This window comes from Tenrec ecaudatus, chromosome 9, assembly GCF_050624435.1.
Source record: "Tenrec ecaudatus isolate mTenEca1 chromosome 9, mTenEca1.hap1, whole genome shotgun sequence".
NCBI classification, from domain to species: domain Eukaryota; kingdom Metazoa; phylum Chordata; class Mammalia; order Afrosoricida; family Tenrecidae; genus Tenrec; species Tenrec ecaudatus.
In genome coordinates, this window is record NC_134538.1 from 123,127,416 (window position 1) to 123,150,148 (window position 22,733).

The 22,733-nt window shown below is 41.6% G+C and overlaps 1 pseudogene; it reads right to left on the minus strand.

Annotated features, from left to right (window-relative positions):
- Nucleotides 1–15,129: 15,129 nt before the first annotated feature.
- Nucleotides 15,130–15,807, minus strand: LOC142456516 (hypoxanthine-guanine phosphoribosyltransferase pseudogene; annotated as a pseudogene).
- Nucleotides 15,808–22,733: the final 6,926 nt, after the last annotated feature.

The window sequence follows — 22,733 nt, forward strand, 5'->3', positions numbered from 1 at the left end:
AGAAACAGCTTTGGATGGTCACCGGTGGTAGTAGTGTAAAGGAGGCCCGGGAACAGACTATCCAGTAGACAGGTGCTAACTTGGGCGACGGGGAAGACAATCTATTACAAGACGGAGGCGAGCAAAAAGGGAGGGGACAGAGCAAGCTATTGAGAGGTTTGGCAAATTATTTACATTGTTGAATAAAAAGATGATGATTAAAGTATAAACTTCTACCTAATTCACAATCAATTGTTTTTAAAAATAATCATAATTATGAGTTTTTCTCAGGGTTCACACAAATATTTAAAATATTTTATTTTTTGGCAATTTATCTGCAAACACCATATCTATACCATTATAAAAATTAACTTATTAATTTACTCAACAAATATTAATTTAATAACTATTACATTCAAAGCACTATGTTAGGCATGAAGAAAACTGTTGTGAACAAGGCATCTCCATGGCTCTTATGTTTTATTGGACGAGAGACCATTTCACATCAGTTATGACACTCAATTGTTGAGTTATAACGCTGATACATTCTCTGAAGGGGAATAGGGTTTTATGTCAGTTTGGCTCAATCAGGGTTCTCAGTAGTTGATCTTGCATTCATCAGCTCTTGCAGTTACTCAAGTCAAAAGCAGCCTCCAGCCTGACATCTGGCCCTAAACTCAAATCAAGCCATTGGGCCAATGCTGATTTATAGCAGCCTTCTGTGGATTGGTTTCTGAGACAGTAACTGCTCATGGGAGTCAAAAGATCAGTCTTTCTCACATGTTGCTGCTGCTGGTCCCAAACTGCAGACCATGCAAATCACAGCTCATTGCCTAACCACCAGGGCTTCTAGACACCTGGCCAATGAACTTGAAAATTTCCCACCTTAAAAACTGTGTGAGGCATTTCTTTAATATAAACATATGTATATATTTCACTAGTTTTGGTGCCTAGAAAACCCAGCCTAAGACAACCTACTAGAAGGCACTGGGGTGAAATTGGTAGGGAAAAGGACAACACATATCAGGCCAAACGACTCATTTGTGAGAAGGGTCCTAAGTAAAAAGGAAAGTGGCCGGTTGTAGGCTTGAAAGGTTAGTGCAGTTGGAGTAAAGAGCACCAAGGGACACTGGCCCAGGTGAACTACTGGTCTTCACAGTGGCCCCAAGGCAGGCCGATGGCTACAGTGAGGATTTTGTTCTTTTCCCAGAGAACAATGGGGAGACACCGAGGGCATTTTCAGCAGGGCCATAATATCATATTTACCGTATATTCTCGAGTATAAGCCAATCCGAATATCAGCCGAGGCACCTAATTTTACAACAAAAAATGGCATTAAAAATGTGCTGAAAAACTCGGCTTCTACACGAGTATATAAGGTATATGTTTGGAAGATCATTCTGGCTACAAAACAAGAATGACTGGGAGAACAGAAGATGCAGGGAAAGGAATGGGATGTTGTGCAAGTCACTCAGGTGAGAGACGGTGGTCTAGATCACACGTCGGAGACAGGACTACCAGATCTCAGGGATGGATGAGGTGATTGGAGATGGGCTTGAAGGGGAGAGAAAGATGTTAAAGATGATGCTCAACTACCCAGTGTTTGCAGTTAGGGATTTACAGTTGATGTTGGATAAGCTAAAAGGCCTTTTATTAAATAAATTATTCCATAGAAAAAGTCCACACATGTGGCATTTTCACAAATAAACACCCAATGGGGGAAAAAAAAGAAAGAAAGCAGCGTCCAGACTCCATTAGGCAGAAGCTCCCACGACTCCTTTGAGGTATCGTGCCTCCCCAAGGACAGCACGCTTTTGCCGTTGAACTTCTATATTGTTGCCTGTTTTCAAAGGTGGGTGGTGGTGTGTGCCGATAAGTCATTTATGGCTCATAGTGACCCAGCGTGACAGAGGAGAACTGGCCTCAGGGTTTCCTGGGCTGCAACCTTTACAGAGCACAGCGCTAAGTCTATTCTCTCCTGATGGCTTCACATCGCCCGTCGAGTCGGCAGCCAAGTGCTTCGTGGCCTTGTGCCACTAGGGCACATTGTTGGAAACTTTTCATAACTAGAACTATAAAATGTATGTGATACTCACAGCTGGATTTTTTTTGCATAAACATCATTCTCATGAGAACCATTCATGTTGTTGCTGAATTTATTGTTTTTGTTCTGTTTTTAATATTTTTTGCTTTCTTTACCATTGAGATTTTTTCTCTATTTAGTCATTGCTGCTGGGTCCTTTCTGCTTTTTGTCTCTGCTTTGTGTGGTTTTCTGTATAGGATGGCTGTCAGGATGAGTGGATCTAGGAGGAAAGCAACTGGATTAATAATTAACTGGGAGCACGGAAAGGAGGTATGGGGTGGGGGTGATGGGGAGCCAACAACAATGGGTACAAGAAGGAGGAAAATGCGCCGAAGTTGATTGTGGTGGTGGTTGTACAACCTTTTTAATATGACTAAACTACGGAGTTATATGATATGTTTTCATATCTCAATAAAACTATTTGAAAGATAAACAATTGGTTCTTTCTTAGTATATAATGTCTTACTGTGTGAGGAAAATGACAATGGATCCATTGTGTATGAATATTTTAGATATTTTCCATTAGGGGAATGATGAATGTGGTTAACTATAATGTGGTTAAAATATTTTTGTCTATTTTTTTGGTGAATGTGTGCATGTATGTCCGTTCAGAAAGAGGGTGTTGAAACTAGTGAGAAGGTCAAAAATTAAATGAAAGAAGGGATACAGAAGGAAGCAAGTAAGCTTCCCATCCACCCAGTACCTAAAGACACCTGCCCATTTCAGTAGGCCTTGGATTTCTAGGTATGCCCACGATGTGAGGTGTGGGCAAAGGAGATTAAGTTTAGAGTTTCCCACAGTGGAAGGGTTGGTAGAACAGTGCTAATCTGTGTGTGATTCTCATGGAGACCAGGCCACAGACTAGCAGTTGCCAGTCCATGTGGAGAGATATGCAGTGAAATTAAGGGAGTGTTTAGAAATTTCCATAGTTTTTCACGTTTAAAAAGAAACTTCCATAGCAAATTTTCAACATGGTAGCAGTCAAGCAGCATTCCATTTACCTAGTAATCTTTTCAGTTACCTTTACCAAAGTATCTGTCTGTCATGGGCTGGGGGACAAATGTCTGTCACGACAAGATAGCTTGAGAGGCACCGTGGTAGGAAACTAAGATGCACTCCCCAGGATGAGGTCTCACTGGGAAGGTGAACTAGGAGCAAACGCTCCTTCCGTTGTCACAGTGTTGGCGCGATGGCAGAGGACTTCTCTCATCAACATTTGAAACCAGTCTGGTCCTCAAGAGAGCTGTTGGCCCAAATCCACACTTCTGTGTGATTTATAAAATCTCAAACCAAGAATTAATTTTAATGGGCCCTGGATTAAAGGCACTCTCAGGCACCTGGCCGAAGTTAATTCAAATCATCTCTAAAGAGGGAAAACATCCTTCAAGTCAGGTTTCAAAGAATTATAACAGATGAAGTTGCATTGAACATATGTTCACAATAAAAATAAATCACTAATACTGTGGGAAAGCAGAATCCACTGAGCCAAGAGAAGTAAGATCATCACTATCAGACCCAAGAAGACTACAGCTATTGAAATTACCCGTTACATATTATATGATGTGCGCCTCTACTATTTAAAGAAGACGGTATTTCCAAAATATAACTAAAAATAAAAGACCACTAAGAAGGGCCAGATATTCTCAAAGTGAAAAATGGAATGATTAAACATTTAAACTTCAAAGACAAGACTTTTGCTGCTGGCAACATAGAACACTCGGTATTCTAGAAGGCGTTCTTCTTGTGAAGCAGCTAGAAACTTGACCTTCTTGTGTTATTGGACTGGTAGAAAGTGAAAGAAATGGCTAACAGGATCGGGAACCATGAGGGAAACCAGAACCACGTGCCTTGAACCAGGGAAGCTTGTCAATAACATGAAAATTCAATCCACAGCAACTGGCCCTGCAGATCACAAGAGAAAAGATGCAGTTTTCAATAAATGTGCTGAGCTCACTGGTTCTCCACATGGAAATAATAAAATTAGACTACCACCTTCCAATTAAGCTGAGGGTCCTTTTCTTGCAAGAGCCTCTTCAAAAAACTCTGAGAACAGCCTTAGAAATTAGCTCAGATGATCGCATGTTTTTGTAAAACTGGAAAAGCTATGAGAAGCAGTAGCTTTGACAGTAGCTTCGTGTGGCTTTTGTCTTTCTGCAGAGCCTGCCCTCCAGGAAACAAAGGGCGGTGACTGGGGTCCCACTTTGGAATAGAGTTCGAGTTACTTGGTGCCTTGGCGTCGGTTCAGACTCAGAGGGACCCGACATCCGACAAAGTAAATAAAACACCACCCAGCCTTGCACCAACCTCACACGTGCTGGGACCCATCTTTGCAGCCCTGTGCCAATGCATTTGCCTAGGCAATTCCTCTTTTTTGATGGCCCTGTAGTCTACAACGCACGAGATCCTTTTCCAGGGATTGATCGCTCCTGCATACATGTCCCAAGTATGTGAGACTAAGTCTCACCTCCTTGCTTGGAAGGAACATTCTAATGGTACCTCTTCAAATCCAGTTGTTTGTTCTTTTGGCAGAACATGTATGATATGCTCAGTAGTCTTTGCCAGCGCCATAATTCAGAAGCATTGATCCTTCTTAAGTCTTCCTTATGCACATCAACTCACATGCATATGAGCCCACTGAAAATACCATGGCTTGGGTCAGACACAGCTTAGTCCTCAAAGTAGCCTCCTTGCTTTCCAACACTTTAAAAAGGTCTTGCGCAGTCTATTTACCTAATGCAGTGCATCCTTTGGTCCCATGAGGGCTTCCATGAGCATCGATGGTGGATCCAAGCAAGGCAAAGTCCTTGAGAACTTTAATCTTTTCTCCGTTTGTCATGATGTGACCTATTGGTCCAATTGTGAGGAATTTTGTTTCTTTACATTGAGTTATAATCCATACTGAAGGCTGCAATTCTTGATCTTCCTCAGCATGTGCTTCATGTCATTCTCACTTTAGCAAGATTGTGTTATGTGCATAGCACAGATTGTTAATAAGCCTTCTTCCAATCAGTCTGCTTTGTTCTTCATATATTACTGTTATCATTGTTTGCTCAGCATCCAGACTGAACAAGTATGGTGAAAAGATATAACCATTGTGCACACCTTTCTTGATTTTAACTCATGAAGTATTCTCTTGTTCTGTCCACACAGCTGCATCTTGCTCCAAGCTCAGGTTCTGCATGAGCACAATTGAGCATTCTGGAATTCCTGTCTTCTCAAGGCTTTTTACAGTTTGCTATGGTCAACAGTCAAACGACTTTGCATAGTTAACAAAACACAGGTAACCACCTTTCTAGTATTCTCTGCTTTCAACCACGATCCATCTGACATCAGCAATGATATCCCTTGTTCTACATCCTCTTCTGAATCCAGCATGAATTTCTGACAGCTCTCTCTCAGTGTACAGCTGCTATTGTTGTTGCTCTTCAGAATTCTTTTACCTGCATGGGATATCAATGATATTGTTCTATAATTTGAGCATTCTAATGGATCATCTTTCTTTGGAATGGGTACAAATGTGGATCTCCAGAGCACACGGGAGCAGATGAAGAGGGAGGAGGAGAGAGTGGAGCACAGCCTGGTCCACCAGGCCGTGAGGATTATGTTCCTGATTAGAGCAGCCAGTCCAAAGAGAGGACAACATGGCTGGCCCCACTATGAGACATGAAGCCCCTCACTGACCCATGGCGCTACAGGGGACAGCACCGGAGACACAGTGTGGGAATTGCATCTGACCTGATCCTACCACACCGAGGCAAAGCACTGGGGGAGTGCAGCGGAACAGCAAGGGAATGGTGTGGCAAGATCCCCGGGGAATGCTGAAAGTGAACTTTGGGGCGAGGGTGTGGTGCCCCAACGGACTGGACTGGAAAACAATCCTAAAGGCCAACAAACGATCCTTGAACTAATTACAAGCTTTTATTTCTTGATGTGTTTTGTTTTGTTCTTTGTCAGTGGTTTGATGTTGTTTTGTTGTCTGGTTGTATACTGTTGCTTTGTTTTCTTCTGTCTTGTTTTCGTGCATGTTATTATCTCCACAGGTCTGTCTAAAAAAGACAGGTTGGATAAACTATCTGGAGGAAAAACAATGGGACCGACAGTTCTGGGGGGACTTGGGATAGGAGGAGGTGGGGAATAAGGAAGTGGTGTTAACAAACCCATGGACAAAGGAACAACATGGGATCCAAATTGGTGGTGAGGGGGGAGTGGCAGGCCTGGTAGGGAATGATCAAGGGTAAGGTTATGTAAAGAAGAGGTATAGCTGTAACCCAGGTGGGGATGGAGCATGGTAGTAGGGCAGGAGGAAAGTCAAGGGAGATGAAGAAAAGAGCAAGGAGTCAAAGGGCATTTATAGAGGTCTAGACAAAGACATGTACATGCATATATATATATGAGGATGGGGAAATAGACCTATGTGCCTATATTTATAGGTTTAGTATTAAGGTGGTGGAAGGACCTTGGGCCTCTACTCAAGCACTCCCTCAATGCATGAATACTTTCTTCTATTAAATTGGCAATCTACAATGCTCGACACAACTGCTGAAGCCAAAGCGGGTGAACAAGTAAATGTGGTGAAGAAAGCTGATGGTGCCCGGCTATCAAAAGAGATAGTGTCTGGGGTCTTAAAGGCTTGAAGGTGAACAAGTGGCCATCTAGCTCAGAAGCAACAAAGCCCACATGGAAGAAGCACACCAGACTGTGCGATCACGTGGTGCCAAAGGGATCAGGTATAAGGCATCATAAAAAAATTAAAAATCTTACCATAGTGAATGAAGGGGGAAGTGCAGAGTGGAGACCCAAAGCCCATTTGTCAGCCACTGGAGATCCCTCACAGAGGGGCCTAGGGGAGGAGATGAATCAGTCAGGGTGCGAAGTAGCACCGATGAAAAATACAGCTTTCCCCAGATCCTAAATGCTTCCTCCCCCACCCTCCCAACTACCATGATCTGAATTCTACCTTGCAAGTCTGGATAGAGCAGAGGTTGTACACTGGTGAAGATAGGATCTGGAGGCACATGGAATCCAGGGTGGATGATACCTTCAGGACCAGTGGTGTGAGGGGCGATACTGGAAGAGTAGAGGGAGAGTGGGTTGGAAAGGGGAACTGATTACAAGGATCTACATGTGACCTCCTCCCTGGGGGACGGACAACAGAAAAGGGGGTTAAGGGAGATGCCGGATAGGGCAAGATATGACAAAATAATAATCTATAAATTATCAAGGGCTCATGAGGGAGGGGGAGCGGGGAGGGAGGGAAAAAAAAAGAGGACCTGATGCAAAGGGCTTAAGTGGAGAGCAAATGCCTTGAGAGTGATTGGGGCAGGGAATGTATGGATGTGCTTTATACAATTGATGTATGTATATGTATGGATTGTGATAAGAGTTGTATGAGCCCCTAATAAAATTTTTTAAATAAATAAAGTGTGGATCTCTTCCTTTCAGTTGGCTAGGAAGCTGTCTTCCACGTTTCTTGGCATAGACAAGTGAGTGCCTCCAGGGCTTCCTCAGCATATTGAAGCATTTCAATTGGGATTCCATCAGTTCTTAGAGCCTTGTCTTGTGGCTAGTGCTTTCTGTGGAGCTGGAACTTCTTCCTTCGGCGCATGGATTCTTCTGAGGAATCAGTGGAACCTTCTGAAAGGGCGGCATGTGGACTAGTCCCTTTTGTTACTGTGACTCTGTGTATTCTTTCCATATTCTTTTGCTGCTTCCTGAATCTCTCTTTTTTTTTAACCCATTGAATCTTTGGATATTGCAACTCCAAGCTTGATTTCTTTTTTCTTCTAGTGAAAGTGGAAACTCAGAATACATCCTACCTTAATCCTGCCCACTAGCATAACAGAGAACTCCCCCCAAAATGGGATTATAATCACAGGCGTAGAGACTAGAACTGACAATACATCACAAAAAAAGATACTACTTAGAAGAACCATAACTTACTACATTTCAGCATCAAAAACATAAACAAATAAAGATGGGAAGAAGTTTCAAAATGTCAAAAGCTACCATATTACATAACAACGGAAACAAAAACCTTGGTGGCTAATGCCATGAAGACAAGAGAGAGGTAAGATTGCCCAGAAGCTGTAAATTATGAACACCACAGTAATAATTCCAAACTCACAATGCTGACAAGCCCTTTTTGGACAGGGTAGAACTTCCCCTGCCGGGTTTCCAAGACAGTGCCTGTTCACCAGAGCAGAGAGTCCCATCTTTCTCCCCTGAGCTGCTGCTGGTGTTGAACTGTCAGTCTTGCCAAACACAGCCCAGTAGGGAGCCCCTACCCCATCAGGGCTCCCATGAAAACTACAGGAGAGAAGACATGAAAACGCTGAGATTCAAGACATTGCTAAAGAGGAAATAGAGACAAGGCAGATGAAAATAACCCCACAGTGAAATACAGCGTCCACAGTCACTGGTGTATGTCTGAAGGTTGGAAACAGCTTGAATTTAATACAGTTGTTGATTTTGAAAAGCACCATTTTTCCAGGTCGGCGGATAATCATTTCACTTGGATCCCTTAATGAGATAGGTTTCCTTCATCACCATCCCATGAATATGTACACAGAATCTAATAAAACACACGATGGACCAAACACACACATATTTATTTGTAAAAACAAGTCTTTAAATGGCCAAACCGCTCTAAACTTCTGTTTGGGCTACTGCAACAGGTAAACGATGTCTCCCTAGGTTCGTGCAAGCTCTTTGAACGGCGATCTGTGAATGAGCTTCTAGGAAGTGGGTTTGTAGACTCTGAATTTATTAAGAACCCTCAAAATTCATGCAAAATTTCCAAACACAAGCATCTATGACATCTGAAGCCATTTATTAGGGAATATGCCACAACAATGTAGGAAAAGAAGTGTGAGCATATGCTAAAGAGGGGGGGGGGTCAGGTCGTGAATAAAAACACGATGCAATGGTTTCAGGATTTGAGACGTCTGCCAGCTTTAAAAGTTTGTACTTTACTTGTGGTTTATTTTTTCATTATAAAAAACACATGACGTCTATTAACACATGACGTCTGTTCTTACTTGAGGGCATTGTTCCCCAAGTGGACGGTGCCCAACTTGCAACAGTTATTATGTACTTTGCATATTAATCTCATACCACAAACTAAATAACAGATATGTATATATAGATGTGTGTGTGTGTATATATATCATGAGGTTCGTGTTTTAATTGTAAAAGGCAAAACCATGCATTTTTTGGAGAAAACAGAATGTCTCACTATCTTCCATTTGCACTCTGAGGTCCACTCTTGCCCATTTTGTACTTGAACGCTGCCCAGGACGCAGATCCCTGAAGACAGTGTCCACTGTACACTTACAGCCTCCGTGTTGCCGCTGGATGTGTCCAATGGAGATCTCCAGGGCGGCCGGATGAGGTCGGGGTCTCTGAAGAGCCAGATGCACTGAGGTGAGTAAGTCATGATCTCTTTTATACTTGCTTCTCTGCACCCTAGCGATTCTCTCCCATGAGCTCACTTGCCTCTCTGTATCCGCTAATCCTCTCCCGTACTTTCTATCTCATTGTCTCTCCGTGCTGCGTGGAAGAAAATTTCTTCAGATATGGCTTCCAATTAATTTTCTCTTCTACTCTTAAGTTGTCATTTAACCTGCCCATAGAGGCTTTATTTTTTCAATTTTTATTATGTAGTCTTTGACATACTACTTAATAAAGGAAGGACTGAGACACAGAAATTATGAGCAAAATTATGGTAACCATAATGCATAATTAATAATAATAGTCATGAATAAAGGCTATACACATAGAAAGAAAAGCATTAAGTATGGAATATATGTGTGTATATATATATATGTGTGATTTTATTGTGCTTTGCTTTATTGTACTTCATGAATACTGTGTGTGTGTGTTCTATCAAGTAGAGGTTTGTAACAACCCTGCAACACACAAATCTATGGGCACCATTTTCTCAACAGCATGTGCTCCCTCTTGTTTATTCTCTTAATGCTTCAGGCTTTTTCATAACGCTATTGCACACCTAATAGACTACAGTGCAACGAGTAAGTATAACTTTTTTATATACTGGGAGACCAAAAAATCGTGTGACCCACTTTATTCTGATCTGCACTTTTTTTGTGTTCTGGGCAGGACACACGACATCTCTGAAGAATGCCTATACTGAACAACAGCATTTATAGAAGGTGGTGTCGTAAGAATTAGAGCGTTTAGGAGGGCCACCTTGACTGGTTTAAATCTCCATTAAGTGCAGTTTGAGAGTGCATATGGACACATCGCGTCCTGCGCGGGGGGCAGATGCACAAGGATTCCATAGAGGACAGGACTGGAAGAAGCAGCCTGTGTGGCACTTGCTAAATCTAGACAAGACAAAAAGGGGAAGGAAGACTAGGAGCCAATCTCAATTATGCATAAACAAAGATATGCAAATTCGAAACCATCTAATACCAAGTGGCTCCAGTAGAATTTTTGAAGGTTTATATTGGATGATGAAGTTATGTTCACTTTATGACCAAACATAAGAAAGGCTCTTACATGCTCGATGCAAGCACTACATTCAAGCGCAACCCAAACAATGTCACTTGGACCCCATTCACGCTTCCCTCTCTTGGCTCTATTCGCTCCTGCAATGGAACATTCTCAGAAAGCCCGCTCGGTATAGTAACCATTGGCAATGTCAGCCACACATTTCTATTACAGGGTTGAGTCTAATTAGACTGGCTTAGCATCATCTCATATGCCAATCTGAACCAATCGCTCTGATGGAAAGTGATGATTGGCTCAACGTGGGGCATAGCTCCAGAAACTAGGGTGAGTGAGTAGACAGTGAGACCCACTAAACTACTGAGCTGTGAGGGAGGGCATGAGGGAGAGTGACAATGTACCAGAAGAAGAGAAATGAATGCTGAGCAGAACAAGTACATATCTACTACGTCATCTAGAGCTTGGAATGTTTTTTCATTGCCTAACAGTGGAGGTTCATCTTGGTGCCGTGTGGTTGTCTAGTAGCTGCAGGGGGTCTGACAATACAAGGTACTTCAGACAGTTCAGGGGAAAATGAAATGAAAAGATATAGGATTTTTTCCCACAAACTTTTTGAAGCACCCTCATACATCTGAGTGGATTATTCTAGTTCATGATTAGTGCTGAGCAGAAGTGGTTTTCAGAAGCAGCAGTCATGGTAAGATGGATGTTACCCTAATCAGGGAGGTCTGAATGATTGCAAGACAGAGGCCAGGGCTCTCGGATTCTATGAAACTAAGTAGAATTTGTGGTGTTTTCTATTCTGATTCTCAGCTTGCTTTTGCAGATCAAGTCCTATATGAATAACACATAATTCTGTAAAGCTTTCCAGTAAAGTTAAATAAAGAAGAAGAATCTGTTTAATATTGTTAGATTCAATGTTGGAAAATGATAGGAAAATTATTCAGGAACATTCATTATTGAGAAATACTGCCCGCATTATCAATGCATTTGGCACACCTGGGATTCTGAAAACTACAATCCATGTTTTCTGAGCACATGACCTCATTGGCAACTTTCTCACTGCACACATATATCCTGAAATCCAAAAGCTATTAGTGCTCACAAAGTATATTTGCTGTAACAGATAAGAATAAAATTATTGATGATATTCACCTACTTTCTTTTCATAATATTGAGGATTCTTGAAGTTCTCTGCTTATGGACATTGCTCCGATTGAAACGAACAGACAGAATTTTGCTTATTTGGCAAAGGGGAGATGAATACAAATTGACTCATTAAATATAGCTCATCTTCTGTCTACCAAGCACCACCCTAGGCCCGGAGGATATAAGATGGAAAGGATGTGGTCTGTGCTCCCGAGGGATTCGTAGCCCGATGGATGAGGTGGGTAAGTTGAATACAGTGTGATAAATACCTAGATCAACTGTAGAATGTGCACAGTGGTACAACATATTGAAGGCCAGAAGAAAGAGAAAGCAATGGGTTGGGATGACAAGTCTTGAGGAATGTTTGTAGCGGGAAAAAGTGTCATAGAAGAGATTCAGATGAAGTGTCTTCTAAGAAAAGCAGAAAGTGGCACATCTTAGAAGGGGTCGAGATGGAAAGTGTAACTCAAGTAAACAAGGAAATGAGAGGGAATTGTGGGTACAGAGAACTCAAACTTGGCTTTCAGTGAAGGACTGATGCAGCTGACAACGCAATGCCTCCTGGTGGGACTTGAGGAAGGTAGCTACCAGAAATACCCACTGAGATTTTACTTGTGATAATTACAATTAATTTTGTCTTCAAGCCACTGTTACTAAATTATTATTCTTGGGTGCTTTAGGGAGAAATATTCGTTATTAACACCCTAGCACCAATCAGTTAAATCATATTTCCATCCTAAATATGTCTATGGTCTATGTCAGAGGTTGGAATTTTTTTAATGAAAGTCCAAATAGTCCAATAATCCCAGTTTTGCAAGTCACCGTCCCTACTGCTACAGTGCAGGGCCACACCGTCAGTTGTCTGTGAAAACAGCCATGGGAAACACCATCCCAGACAGTCGTGGCTGTGTGGCAACGGGACGTGAGAGACAGATACTTCTCCCAGGTCATACTGCTATGAATTAGTGAACTGAGAACTAAACCAAGAGTTTTGTTTCAAAAAACCGTGTCCTTTTCTAGCCATGTTGCTCCCACCAACAAATCTGCCCAAGTTGAACTATCTGTCTGGGCCCACCTCGCCCCTTTTCCTTTTTCTCCCGGAAGCCGGAAGCCGTCAGAGTGTAGGGATTCTTCCTCCCTCCTGAAAATGGTGCTGAAGGGAAAGGGAAACCTGGTCCTCAGCATTCTGGACTCCTGCCTGGAGGGAGGAATGCAACCCAGCCAAGTGCCTTCTCTCTCTTCAGGGAAACTTCCCTGTGAAGCTCATGGTGGGAAGCAGCCGGTTTCTGGTCCACGGCATCACAGGTATACATGGCTCGGATTTGGGTTCTATGTCACTCACCCAGAGCAAAACCTTCCAATTCAGAATCTACTTCTCTCCCCTGACCACCACCCCACCTTCGGTGTAGCACATCCCGGTTAGTATAAGCCTAGAGAGAAAAGCCTATTTAACACATTAGGTCGCACGATTCCACTGCTAAAATTCCTGTCATGTTTAGTGAATGTTTGGGTCTTGGACCATGAAACTCATTCTGAAAGGCATAAAAATATTCAAGAAGTAGGAATCTCAGCACTTTGTGGAGTGGGGGAGGGGTAAATTTGGCCACCTTTAATAATTTATTTTGTCATTTCTTGTTAATCCTCATTTGAATTTGAGAAGTCTTTAAGGCTTAGAGGGAACTTATTCTTGCCAAATAATCTATCTCCATGAATTCCGTTTTTGTGCATTTCACATGTCAGCGAGACACACAATAAAGCGACCATTACTTGCCAGTTGCATGAACTTTGATCTCAAATAGGTCATAGGTCAGTTGTCAACAAAGCACCAAATGTGAAATAATAAGCAACTTCCATGCCTATGATATTACGAGATTTTATTTTCCACATGGTGGACACAATGGCATATTTTTGTCTTTAATTCTCAGCGACTGACTATAATGTGGTTATTACTTGAAGTCTGAGACAGGTCTAACATTCTGCTGAAGACATAAATTTGTCGACATTACATAATCTATTATAATATAGCTTTCCTTCCTAATAGTTCAATGACCATTTCATGGTTCAATAGTATTAAAGAATTTAATGAGAGACCATTACAAAATTTGCTTTATAATGAAACAAACAAAAAGGCTAACGTTTAAAGATGTATAAAACTGGTCACTGGCAGGCATGGTTTCACACATTTGCTGCTGATGTTGCAGGTCCTCATGCTAAAGAAATCCTAATACCTTAAATGGTCTTAATTTAGCCAAACTCTGTCATTTATATAATTCATAAAGGACGTGTTAAAAGTCACACATTTTCTATTAAAACACGAGGTAAAGTGCTTGTAACAAGATGGGTGCTGTAGCTTCAGAATTAAGATATGTAAATGAATCGGGGCCTGAGATTAAAGCTCTTCAAATCCAGCTTGGTTTTGAAAATAATCCAGTGATACAAATGATGTTGACTATAACACCAGATGCTGGGATTTTAAACAACTATCTCTAACAAAATTATAAGTCCATTTGCATGCATGGCTAGCTCTCTGCTTCTGATGATTTATTCTAAAGGACTTGTTAGTTTTCTTCTATGAAAACTCATGAACCTAAGAGCCAAATAACCTTACTCTGATCTCATTTAATAAATCTAATAATGTCAGTATATGCTCAGTTTTAAGAAATTGTTTTATTTTTACAGTTCAGTTTTAGATCTCTCTTTATGACATATTGATGACAAATGATTCAGCTAAATTGAGATCTTTATTATTGTTGAGATTTTTCAGCAACCAGGTTTTAAGAGTAACCAGTTTTATGACTCTTAAAGTATTAGATGTGCTCAATTATCAGATTTTGTTAATGGCTTTTTCTTTTTTTTTTCTTCTCAATGTATTTATTTATATTTTAAAGCAACTGTTGACAAAGGTTCACTGGAAACAATCTGAACAAGGGTGACATCTCAGTCACTCCCACTGACACCCTGCTAGAAGTCACCTGGGGCCCCACGGAGCCTGGCCACAGCCGGCTCAGGGTTTGTCACCGATGCGCGGACTGGCTGCCTCTAAGCGCCCCCAACCACCCAGTGGTCTGAGGACCATGAATCAATCACTTCTAGGCTATTTTCAATTAAAAAAGTAAAATACCAATTAAAAAACTAATACATCTTCTCTCTTCAATGTTTCTGACGGAGACAATTTTGTTTTCTTCCCTTAGAGGCCTGGTTTCGGAGACTCTCCCAAGTCACACAATAAGCCAACCCCAAAGAGAAACGAGCGTCTACCGGCTCATAGTGCAATAAAGCGTTCTCTCAGGGTCAGGCCGGAGCGCGCTCTGAGAAGGGACATGCAGGGGAAAGTACGAAGTAAGCAGGTAGTCACGGGACTGGAAACGGTGATCACTTGCAATGGGGATGGTTGCGGGGGGGGGGGGGGGGGGGCGCGGGGGCGCCCGACCTGGCGGCGCTTGGGCGCGGCAGCTCGGGGACTCCATTTACGCTTTGTATTTGGCTTTTCCAGTTTCGCTGATGACGCAGACATGATTCAAGTCCCCGAAGTATTCATTGTAGTCCAGGGCATATCCCACCACAAACTTGTCTGGAATTTCAAAGCCAACAAAGTCTGGCCTATAGCCAACGCTTCGGGGAGTCCTTTTCACCAGCAAGCTGGCCCCCTTGACCATCTTTGGGTTATGCTTCTTGACCAGGGAGAGCAGGGTTTGCATGGTTTGGCCAGTGTCAATGATATCCTCAAAATCTACAGTCATTGGAATGGATCTATCACTATTTCTGTTCAGTGCTTTGATGTAATCCAGCAGGTCAGCAAAGAATTTATAGCCCCCTTTGAGCACGCAGAGCGCCACGATATGATGGCCTCCCATCTCCTTCATCACGTCTCGAGCAAGTCGTTCAGTTCTGTCCATAATTAGTCCATGAGGAATAAACACCTTTTCCAAATCCTCCACGTAATGATTAGGGATGCAAAATAAATCTAGGTCATAGCCTGGCTCATTGTCACTGATCACGACGCTGGGGCTGCGGGTCGCCATAGCGAGGGCGGCAGGAGCACAGGCTGAGGTCGGGCAGAAGAGGAAGGCGGCTAGGGAGAGAGGAGGAGACGCAGGCTGGGACCCAGGAGGCAGTAGGTGACGCGCGCGGGCTAATGGCTTTTTCTTATTCAATTATTTTCTTATTTAATTATCTTACAAAATTGTGTTGTTCCCACTTTCTGGTAAAATTTCCAGTTTAGTTCACAAAGCAACCATCCGCAAGGTATATTTCAACGTGTTAATGGTCTTGAAAATGCCTTTTTTTGGAAAATTTTTTTGAAATGTTGATGGTCATGAGAACGCCCTTGTTCTATTGGATAATGATTTATCACATCATATCACTTTGTATTTAGATCTGGAATACACTAGGAACCTAAGATATGCAATAATGCAAACCATCGACTGTCTTTGTCGTAAACATAAAATTCAATCCCAAAGTATTTATAATTACTTTCTCTGTTCAAGATGATTCCTTTTACAACTTTGGGCTGTAATAGCTGGCCAAGGGACTACATTTTATGCTCTTATCATATGTGACTGTCAGATATGGGATCGAAACCCACCCAAGGAGAATGTCGTGTTTTTGAGATTGACCGTCACATGTAATGCATGAAATCGAAGGACTCGTTCCCTAACTCTCCCTCACTCAGATGAAAATACCACATAGCTCCCAAGCTTTATTGTGCAGACTCCCCTGGTGGGTGAGCTATGATCCCTCCAGAGAAGTGCCTCCCCGCCAAAAAAAAACTGTCTCCAATAGAGGGCATACCAGAAGCTCCACCTCAGGTGAGATCAGAAAGGCAGGTGCTTCTCCATCAGAAGCTCTCTGGAGAGCCCATCCCACAAGAAGGCACGTTGGCCTGCCCAGACAGACCCGCTGTCTGACCAGATAGACTAAACCCATTGCCACATAGTTGATTCCAACTCTTGGCGACTCTGGGGACCAAGCAGAACTTCTCAAGGTTTCTGAGGCTTTACATCCATACGGGAGCAGACAGCTTCATCGTGCTCCCTCAGAGCAACTGGTGGGTTCAAACCACTGACCTTGTGGTTAGCAGTTAAATGTATACATGTGACCTACTGCACCACCAGGGCACCTCACCAGGGGGATTAGTCCATCCTTATGCAAGAGCAAGAGGCTAGGGAGCTACAGGGAATCCAGAAGTTTTCTGAGAAAGAGAGAGAGAGAAACACAAGACAAAGAGGTGCACACCCAAGGGAACAGACTTTGAAAGTTACCAAGGTGAAGAGGGTGAGGGTGGGAGGCTGAAGCAAGGAACAAGAGGGTTGAGAGATGTTGACTTGGGTGAAAAGAGCAATCTGGGATGGCATTTGGGTAAAGTACAGGGGTAGGTTGATAAGTGGTTTGAACTGCTGAATGCAGAGTTGATGGTCTGAAATGTAAACCCGCCACCTAATTCACAACAAAGAGGCATTCAAAAAAATTAGAACTTTGCTTGTTGAAATAAAACCCTAGCCCTTATATGCGTATACCAACAGGCAGTACTTTCTGAGAATTTAACAATGGGCTCTCCCACAAACCCTTCTCCCTTTCCGAATTTGAGAATGAATCTCAGTTTTAGCTCTTGGGGGGCCTATCACAATCACATATGCAGGTCAAAGGAAAAAAAAGTGTGTATGTGTGTGTTTGTATGTATGTGTTTGTATGTGTGTGTGTTTGTATGTATGTGTGTGTGTGTGTGTGCGCACATGTGTGGATACTGCTGACTTTAGAGAGGACTATGAAGAATGTTATTGTTGAAACATAATGTTAAATGTTTTGAGAAGGATGAGGGCAATGAATGTACAAATGTGCTTTACACAATTGATGTGTGTATGGATTGTGATAAGAGCTGTATGAGCCCTAATAAAATGATTAAAAAAGAAAGAAACATAACGTTAACCTCAAAGTGTCCTAGAGTATATCAGTGTTCCTGCCCCAGCTAAGGTGTACCATCCTAAGAATAAAAGGTAACTTCTTTTTTAGTGGGTGAAGGGAAACATCAGACAGTGTAAGACATGAAAAAAATCATAACAATTTATAAATTATCAACAATTCAAGAGGGAAGGAGGGGGAGGAAGAGAGGGGGAAATATGAGGAGCTGATACCAAGGGCTCACATAGAAATAAAATGTTTTGAGAATGATGATGGCAACAAATGTACAAATGTGCTGATACAATGGATGGATGTATGGATTGTGCTAAGAGTTGTGCGAGCCCCCAATAAAATTATTGGGGGAAAAAAGAAAAGAAAAGCTACAGGTTGAGGTAGTTTAGTTTTTAATGGTTGATAATTCATATCATTTAATGAATTTCAGCTCAGAGAAAAGCGTATGTCGCTAGCAGCACCTTGGACAGTAGTAATGGCTGCACAGCGTGACCGTTAATGTCACTGCATGTGGCCATGGCAAACGCCTCGTTACAGCTACTGTTACCACAATAAAAAGTACATGGTACAAATAAGAAAATTAAAAATCATTTTTGCTTGTGTAGATAAAGCAACATTCTACATAGAAAGCCATCTAACAATAAATATAAAGAGTAACCATTTGAATTCTTTCTAGGCATACACGGACAGCTGAACGTTCAACAATCTTTCAAGATACCCATCGCACCAACAATCGAGTATGAAAATGATAGTCATTAAGGTAACAACATGAATGATCAAAATTCAGCATCCATCTTAATTTTTCAAACTCTCTAAATCATCAAAAAGACATGATGAAAATTCAACATCCATTTCTAATATTAAGGACTCCCTAACTAAAACAGAAGGAAAACAATAAGCACTCTCTGCCGCAATCAAGAGCCGACATCAAGCTGACCCGCAAAATGCTTGTCATTTCCATTGAAATGAGGATCAAGGCAGCCATGTCCGTATCAACATTGTTCTTCAACAAAATTTCAAGGAGTCTAGCTAATGCATTATACATAAGAATTAAATAGTTCATATAACTACTAGAAAATTTGAAACCAAAATTATTCTCATTTCATAAGATATGATTATAGACACAAGAATAAAGTTGAGGTAATATTCAAAAGTACCAAGATTTACTTCATTTCGGCTAATAACCAATTAAAAATAGGAATAGGAAAGTAATTATTCATAGTATCAATAATTATGATGAAGTATACCTGAAGAAAAGCATAAAATTGGATTAAAGAATAAAAACAAAGACTATAAAAAATTGACCATGACTGGTGAGCTTGAACATTATAAAACTTCACCCCTCCATGCTATAGCAAAGTGTGGTAAAGAAATCATTTAGTGCCCTGCTACCAGAAAGAATAGCGACCGGGGTCTTAAAGGCTTGTATTAAAATAAGCAGCCATCTGAGTGAGATATCAGCTATGTCTACATGGAAGGAGCAGACCAACCTGTTGTTATCCGAGGACTGTAAATAATGAAATACAAGATCAGAAGAAGGAATTGTATTAAAGCTTACATTCTGAGCTTCTTAATTGCAGGAGGCTATGAATGACATTGAATGCCCATTTGCAGAGACCTGTGCAGATGCAGCCTGCATTGAACTCCCGCAGACTCTTGACCAGGGATGTGAACAGGCAAGTCCTCAGAGAGAGTGCTTAGGGAAGTCGATTACCGAAGATATAGTTGGGCCAAACAGCTTCCCTTGAGCACAAAGAGTGTTCTGGAATCCCCATTGTTCTCAAGACTATCCATAGCTTGGTATGCTCCACACAGCTGGGTACCTTGGCAACAGTCAGTGAAACACAAGTAAACATCTTTCTTGTACTTTCTCTTTTCAGTCAAGATCCATCTGACATCAGCAATGATCTTCTTGTTCCGTATCCTCTCTGAATCCAGCTTGAATTTCTGGCAGCTCCCTGTCAATGTACTGCTGCAATCATTGTTGGACACTTGAGCAAAAAAGTATTTGCATATGATATCAATGATAACTGTTCTAAATTTTGTGCATTCTGTTGGGTAGCCTTTTTTTTTTTTTTGAACGGGTGCAAATATAGATCTCTTCTAGTCAGAAGACTGGAAGACTGGCCAAGTAGCTGTCTTCCAAAGTTCCTGGCATAGACAAGTGAGTGCTTCCAGTGCCTAACCAACTTGTTGAAACAGTTCAGTTAGTATGCCATTAATTCCTGGAATCTTGTTTTTGGCTAATGCTTTCAGTGTAGCTTAGATTTCTTTCTTCAGCGCCAACGGTTCTTGCTCATCTGCTACCTGTAGAGCTGCTTGAATGTTGAGTAGTTCTTTTTGGAACAGTGAGTCTGTTTTCTTTCCATCTTCTTTTGCTGCTTCCTTCATCATTCAATATTTTGTCTGAAGAATCTTTCAATCTTGCAACTTGAAGCTTGATTTTTTTTAAAATTCTGTGAGTTTAGGATATGCTGAGTGTGTTCTTCCTTTTTTGTGTTAGATCTTTGCACATTTCATTATAACATTTTACTTTGTCTTCTTGAGATACCCTTTTAAATGTCCTCTTCAGCTGTTTCACTTAATCAGTTCTTCTATTTGCTTTATCTACTCTTATGATTAAGAGCAAGTTTCAGTGTCAAGTTTCTCTGTCAATTTCTAGGACACCCACGCCGCTATTTTCCTTCTTTCCTGTCTTTCATTGACCTTTGCTTTCCTCGTGTACAATATTCCTGATGTTCTCCCACAGTTCATCTTCTATCATGACATCAAATCTGTCCTTGAGATGTTCTTGAAATGCAGGCGGGGTAGACTCAGGGTAGTATTTTGGCTCTCGTGGACTTATTATGATTTTCTTCAGCTTCAATCTGAACTTATATATGGGCAACTGATGGTCAGTTCCACAGTCTACCTCTGGCCTGGTCGTAGCTGCCAATATTGAGTTTCTACATTGTGTCTTCCCACAGATGTCATCTGTCTGTCTGATTGCCACACATTCCATCTGGAGGGGGCCTTTGAAGAAGTCACTGTCTTGCAAAATTCTATCATGTGATCGCCAGCTCTGTTGCTATCACCAAGACCATATTTTCCAGCTACTGCAATCCAGTAGTTGGCTTCCTTTCTCTTTAGTTCCAACTTCTGTATTCCAATTGGCAATAATTATCAATGCATCTTGATGGCATGTTTGATCTATTTCAGAATGAAGATGTTGGTAGAATTCTTCCAACTTCTTCATCACTAACTTTCGTGACTGGTGCATCAATTTGAATGATAGCTGTATTGATTGGATTTCCTTGTATTCATGTAGACATTATCCTATCACAGACAGCATTGTGCTTCAAGATGGATTTTGTAATGTCCTGCCAGAGTAACCCATATAAGTTTCTGATTCAAAATGGTCCACACCAGTCTATTTCAGCTCACTAGCATCTGAAATATCAATCTTTATGCCTTCCGTTTCACTTTTGATGACTTCTAATTTTCCTAGATTCATACTTTGTACATTCCAAGTTCCAATTATTAATTGATATTTGCAGTTGTTTCTTCTCATTTTGAGTCATGCCTCATCAGCAAATGAAGGTCCTGAAGACTTGGCTCCTTCATGGTTTTCTATATGAGTGTCACCGTGGCTGACTCTACTGGAAGAAGGCCTCTTTTCCTCTGTCATATGGTTAGGGCCATCCAAGATGAGAAGCTCACCTTGTGGCATGGCCTTTGACAATAGTCTGCTCAAATTCATCAGATTTTCAGGAACTGACAACATTTCCATGTTATCCATAGGGTTTTCAGTGGCTAATTCTTAAGAACTGGAAAGCCTATTCCCTGTTCAGCCTGTTCTTAGTCTGGAAACCTGTTCATGGTGGATGACCCTGCTGGTATTTGAATACCACTGACATAACCTTCAGCATCTCAGCACCACGTAAGCCACCACAGTATGTCGTGCCAAACAAATGGTGGCACTGTTATAATGGCAATTAATTATTGAAAAAACATTCTAAAGAATATTTGTCAGCCATTAAAAAGGAAAAAAATAAGCTTTTTATCTTTTGGGGGATGCCCATGTATTAAGGAAGAAAATTATTTTAGAGTAATGTGTCAAATAGCCCTTCTTTAAAAAAACAAACTAAAGCAGAAAATACTATTTCCTTTTACCAGAGAATACAAAGAAAATGATTACTATCATGTAGATTACACCCATTTTCAGTGTCTCATTAAAAAAAAAACAACCTAGAGTGCAGAGTGGAAACCCAAAGCCCATCTGTAGGCAATTGGACATCCCCTTACAGAAGGGTGTCCGGGAGGAGACAGGCCAGTCAGGGTGCAGTGTAGCACCGATGAAACATGCAACTTTCCTCCAGTTCTTTAATGCTTCCTCCAACCACCTCCACCCCCACTATCATGACCCTAATTGTACCTTACAAATCTGGCTGGACAGAGCATGTACCTGGGTACAGATAAAGCTGGGAACACAGGGAATCCAGGACACATAACCCCCTCGGGACCAATATTGAGAGGAGCAATACCAGGAGGGGAAGGGGAAGGTGGGGGAGAAAGGGGGAACCAATCACAATGATCTACCTTAACCCTCTCCCAGGGGACAGACAAAAGGAAAATGGGTAAAGAGAGACATTGGTCAGTGTAAGATATGAAAAAAAATAAATTATTAAGGGTTCATGAAGGGAGGGTGTGGGAGGGAGGGGAAAAATGAGGAGCTGATACCAAGGTCTCAAGTAGAAAGCAAATATTTTCAAAATAATGATGGCAACAACTGTACAAATGTGCTTGACACAATGGATGGATGGATTGTGATAAAAGTTGTACGAGCCCCCAATAAAATGACTTATTAAAAACAAAAAAACCCTAAAACTACATGTTCCCGGCCTGAGGAGGATCCCAGTGATTATCCCAGTAGTTTCTGCGGGAAGAATGGACATTGCTGGACCTTTCTGAGAGGAAACTATAGAGACATGTGAGGATGGAAACTTTTAGAAACCTGATCTCAGTAGATGCTGTACTTAAAATAGTTATCTTCAAAGTTCATTGATTTGTTATTCTCCTGGAGAGTCACACAGTAAGGAACTGGTAGTTCTGTATGCTGTGAGCCTGCAGATTGTGCATCACCAGGAGCATAGAGAAAGGAGG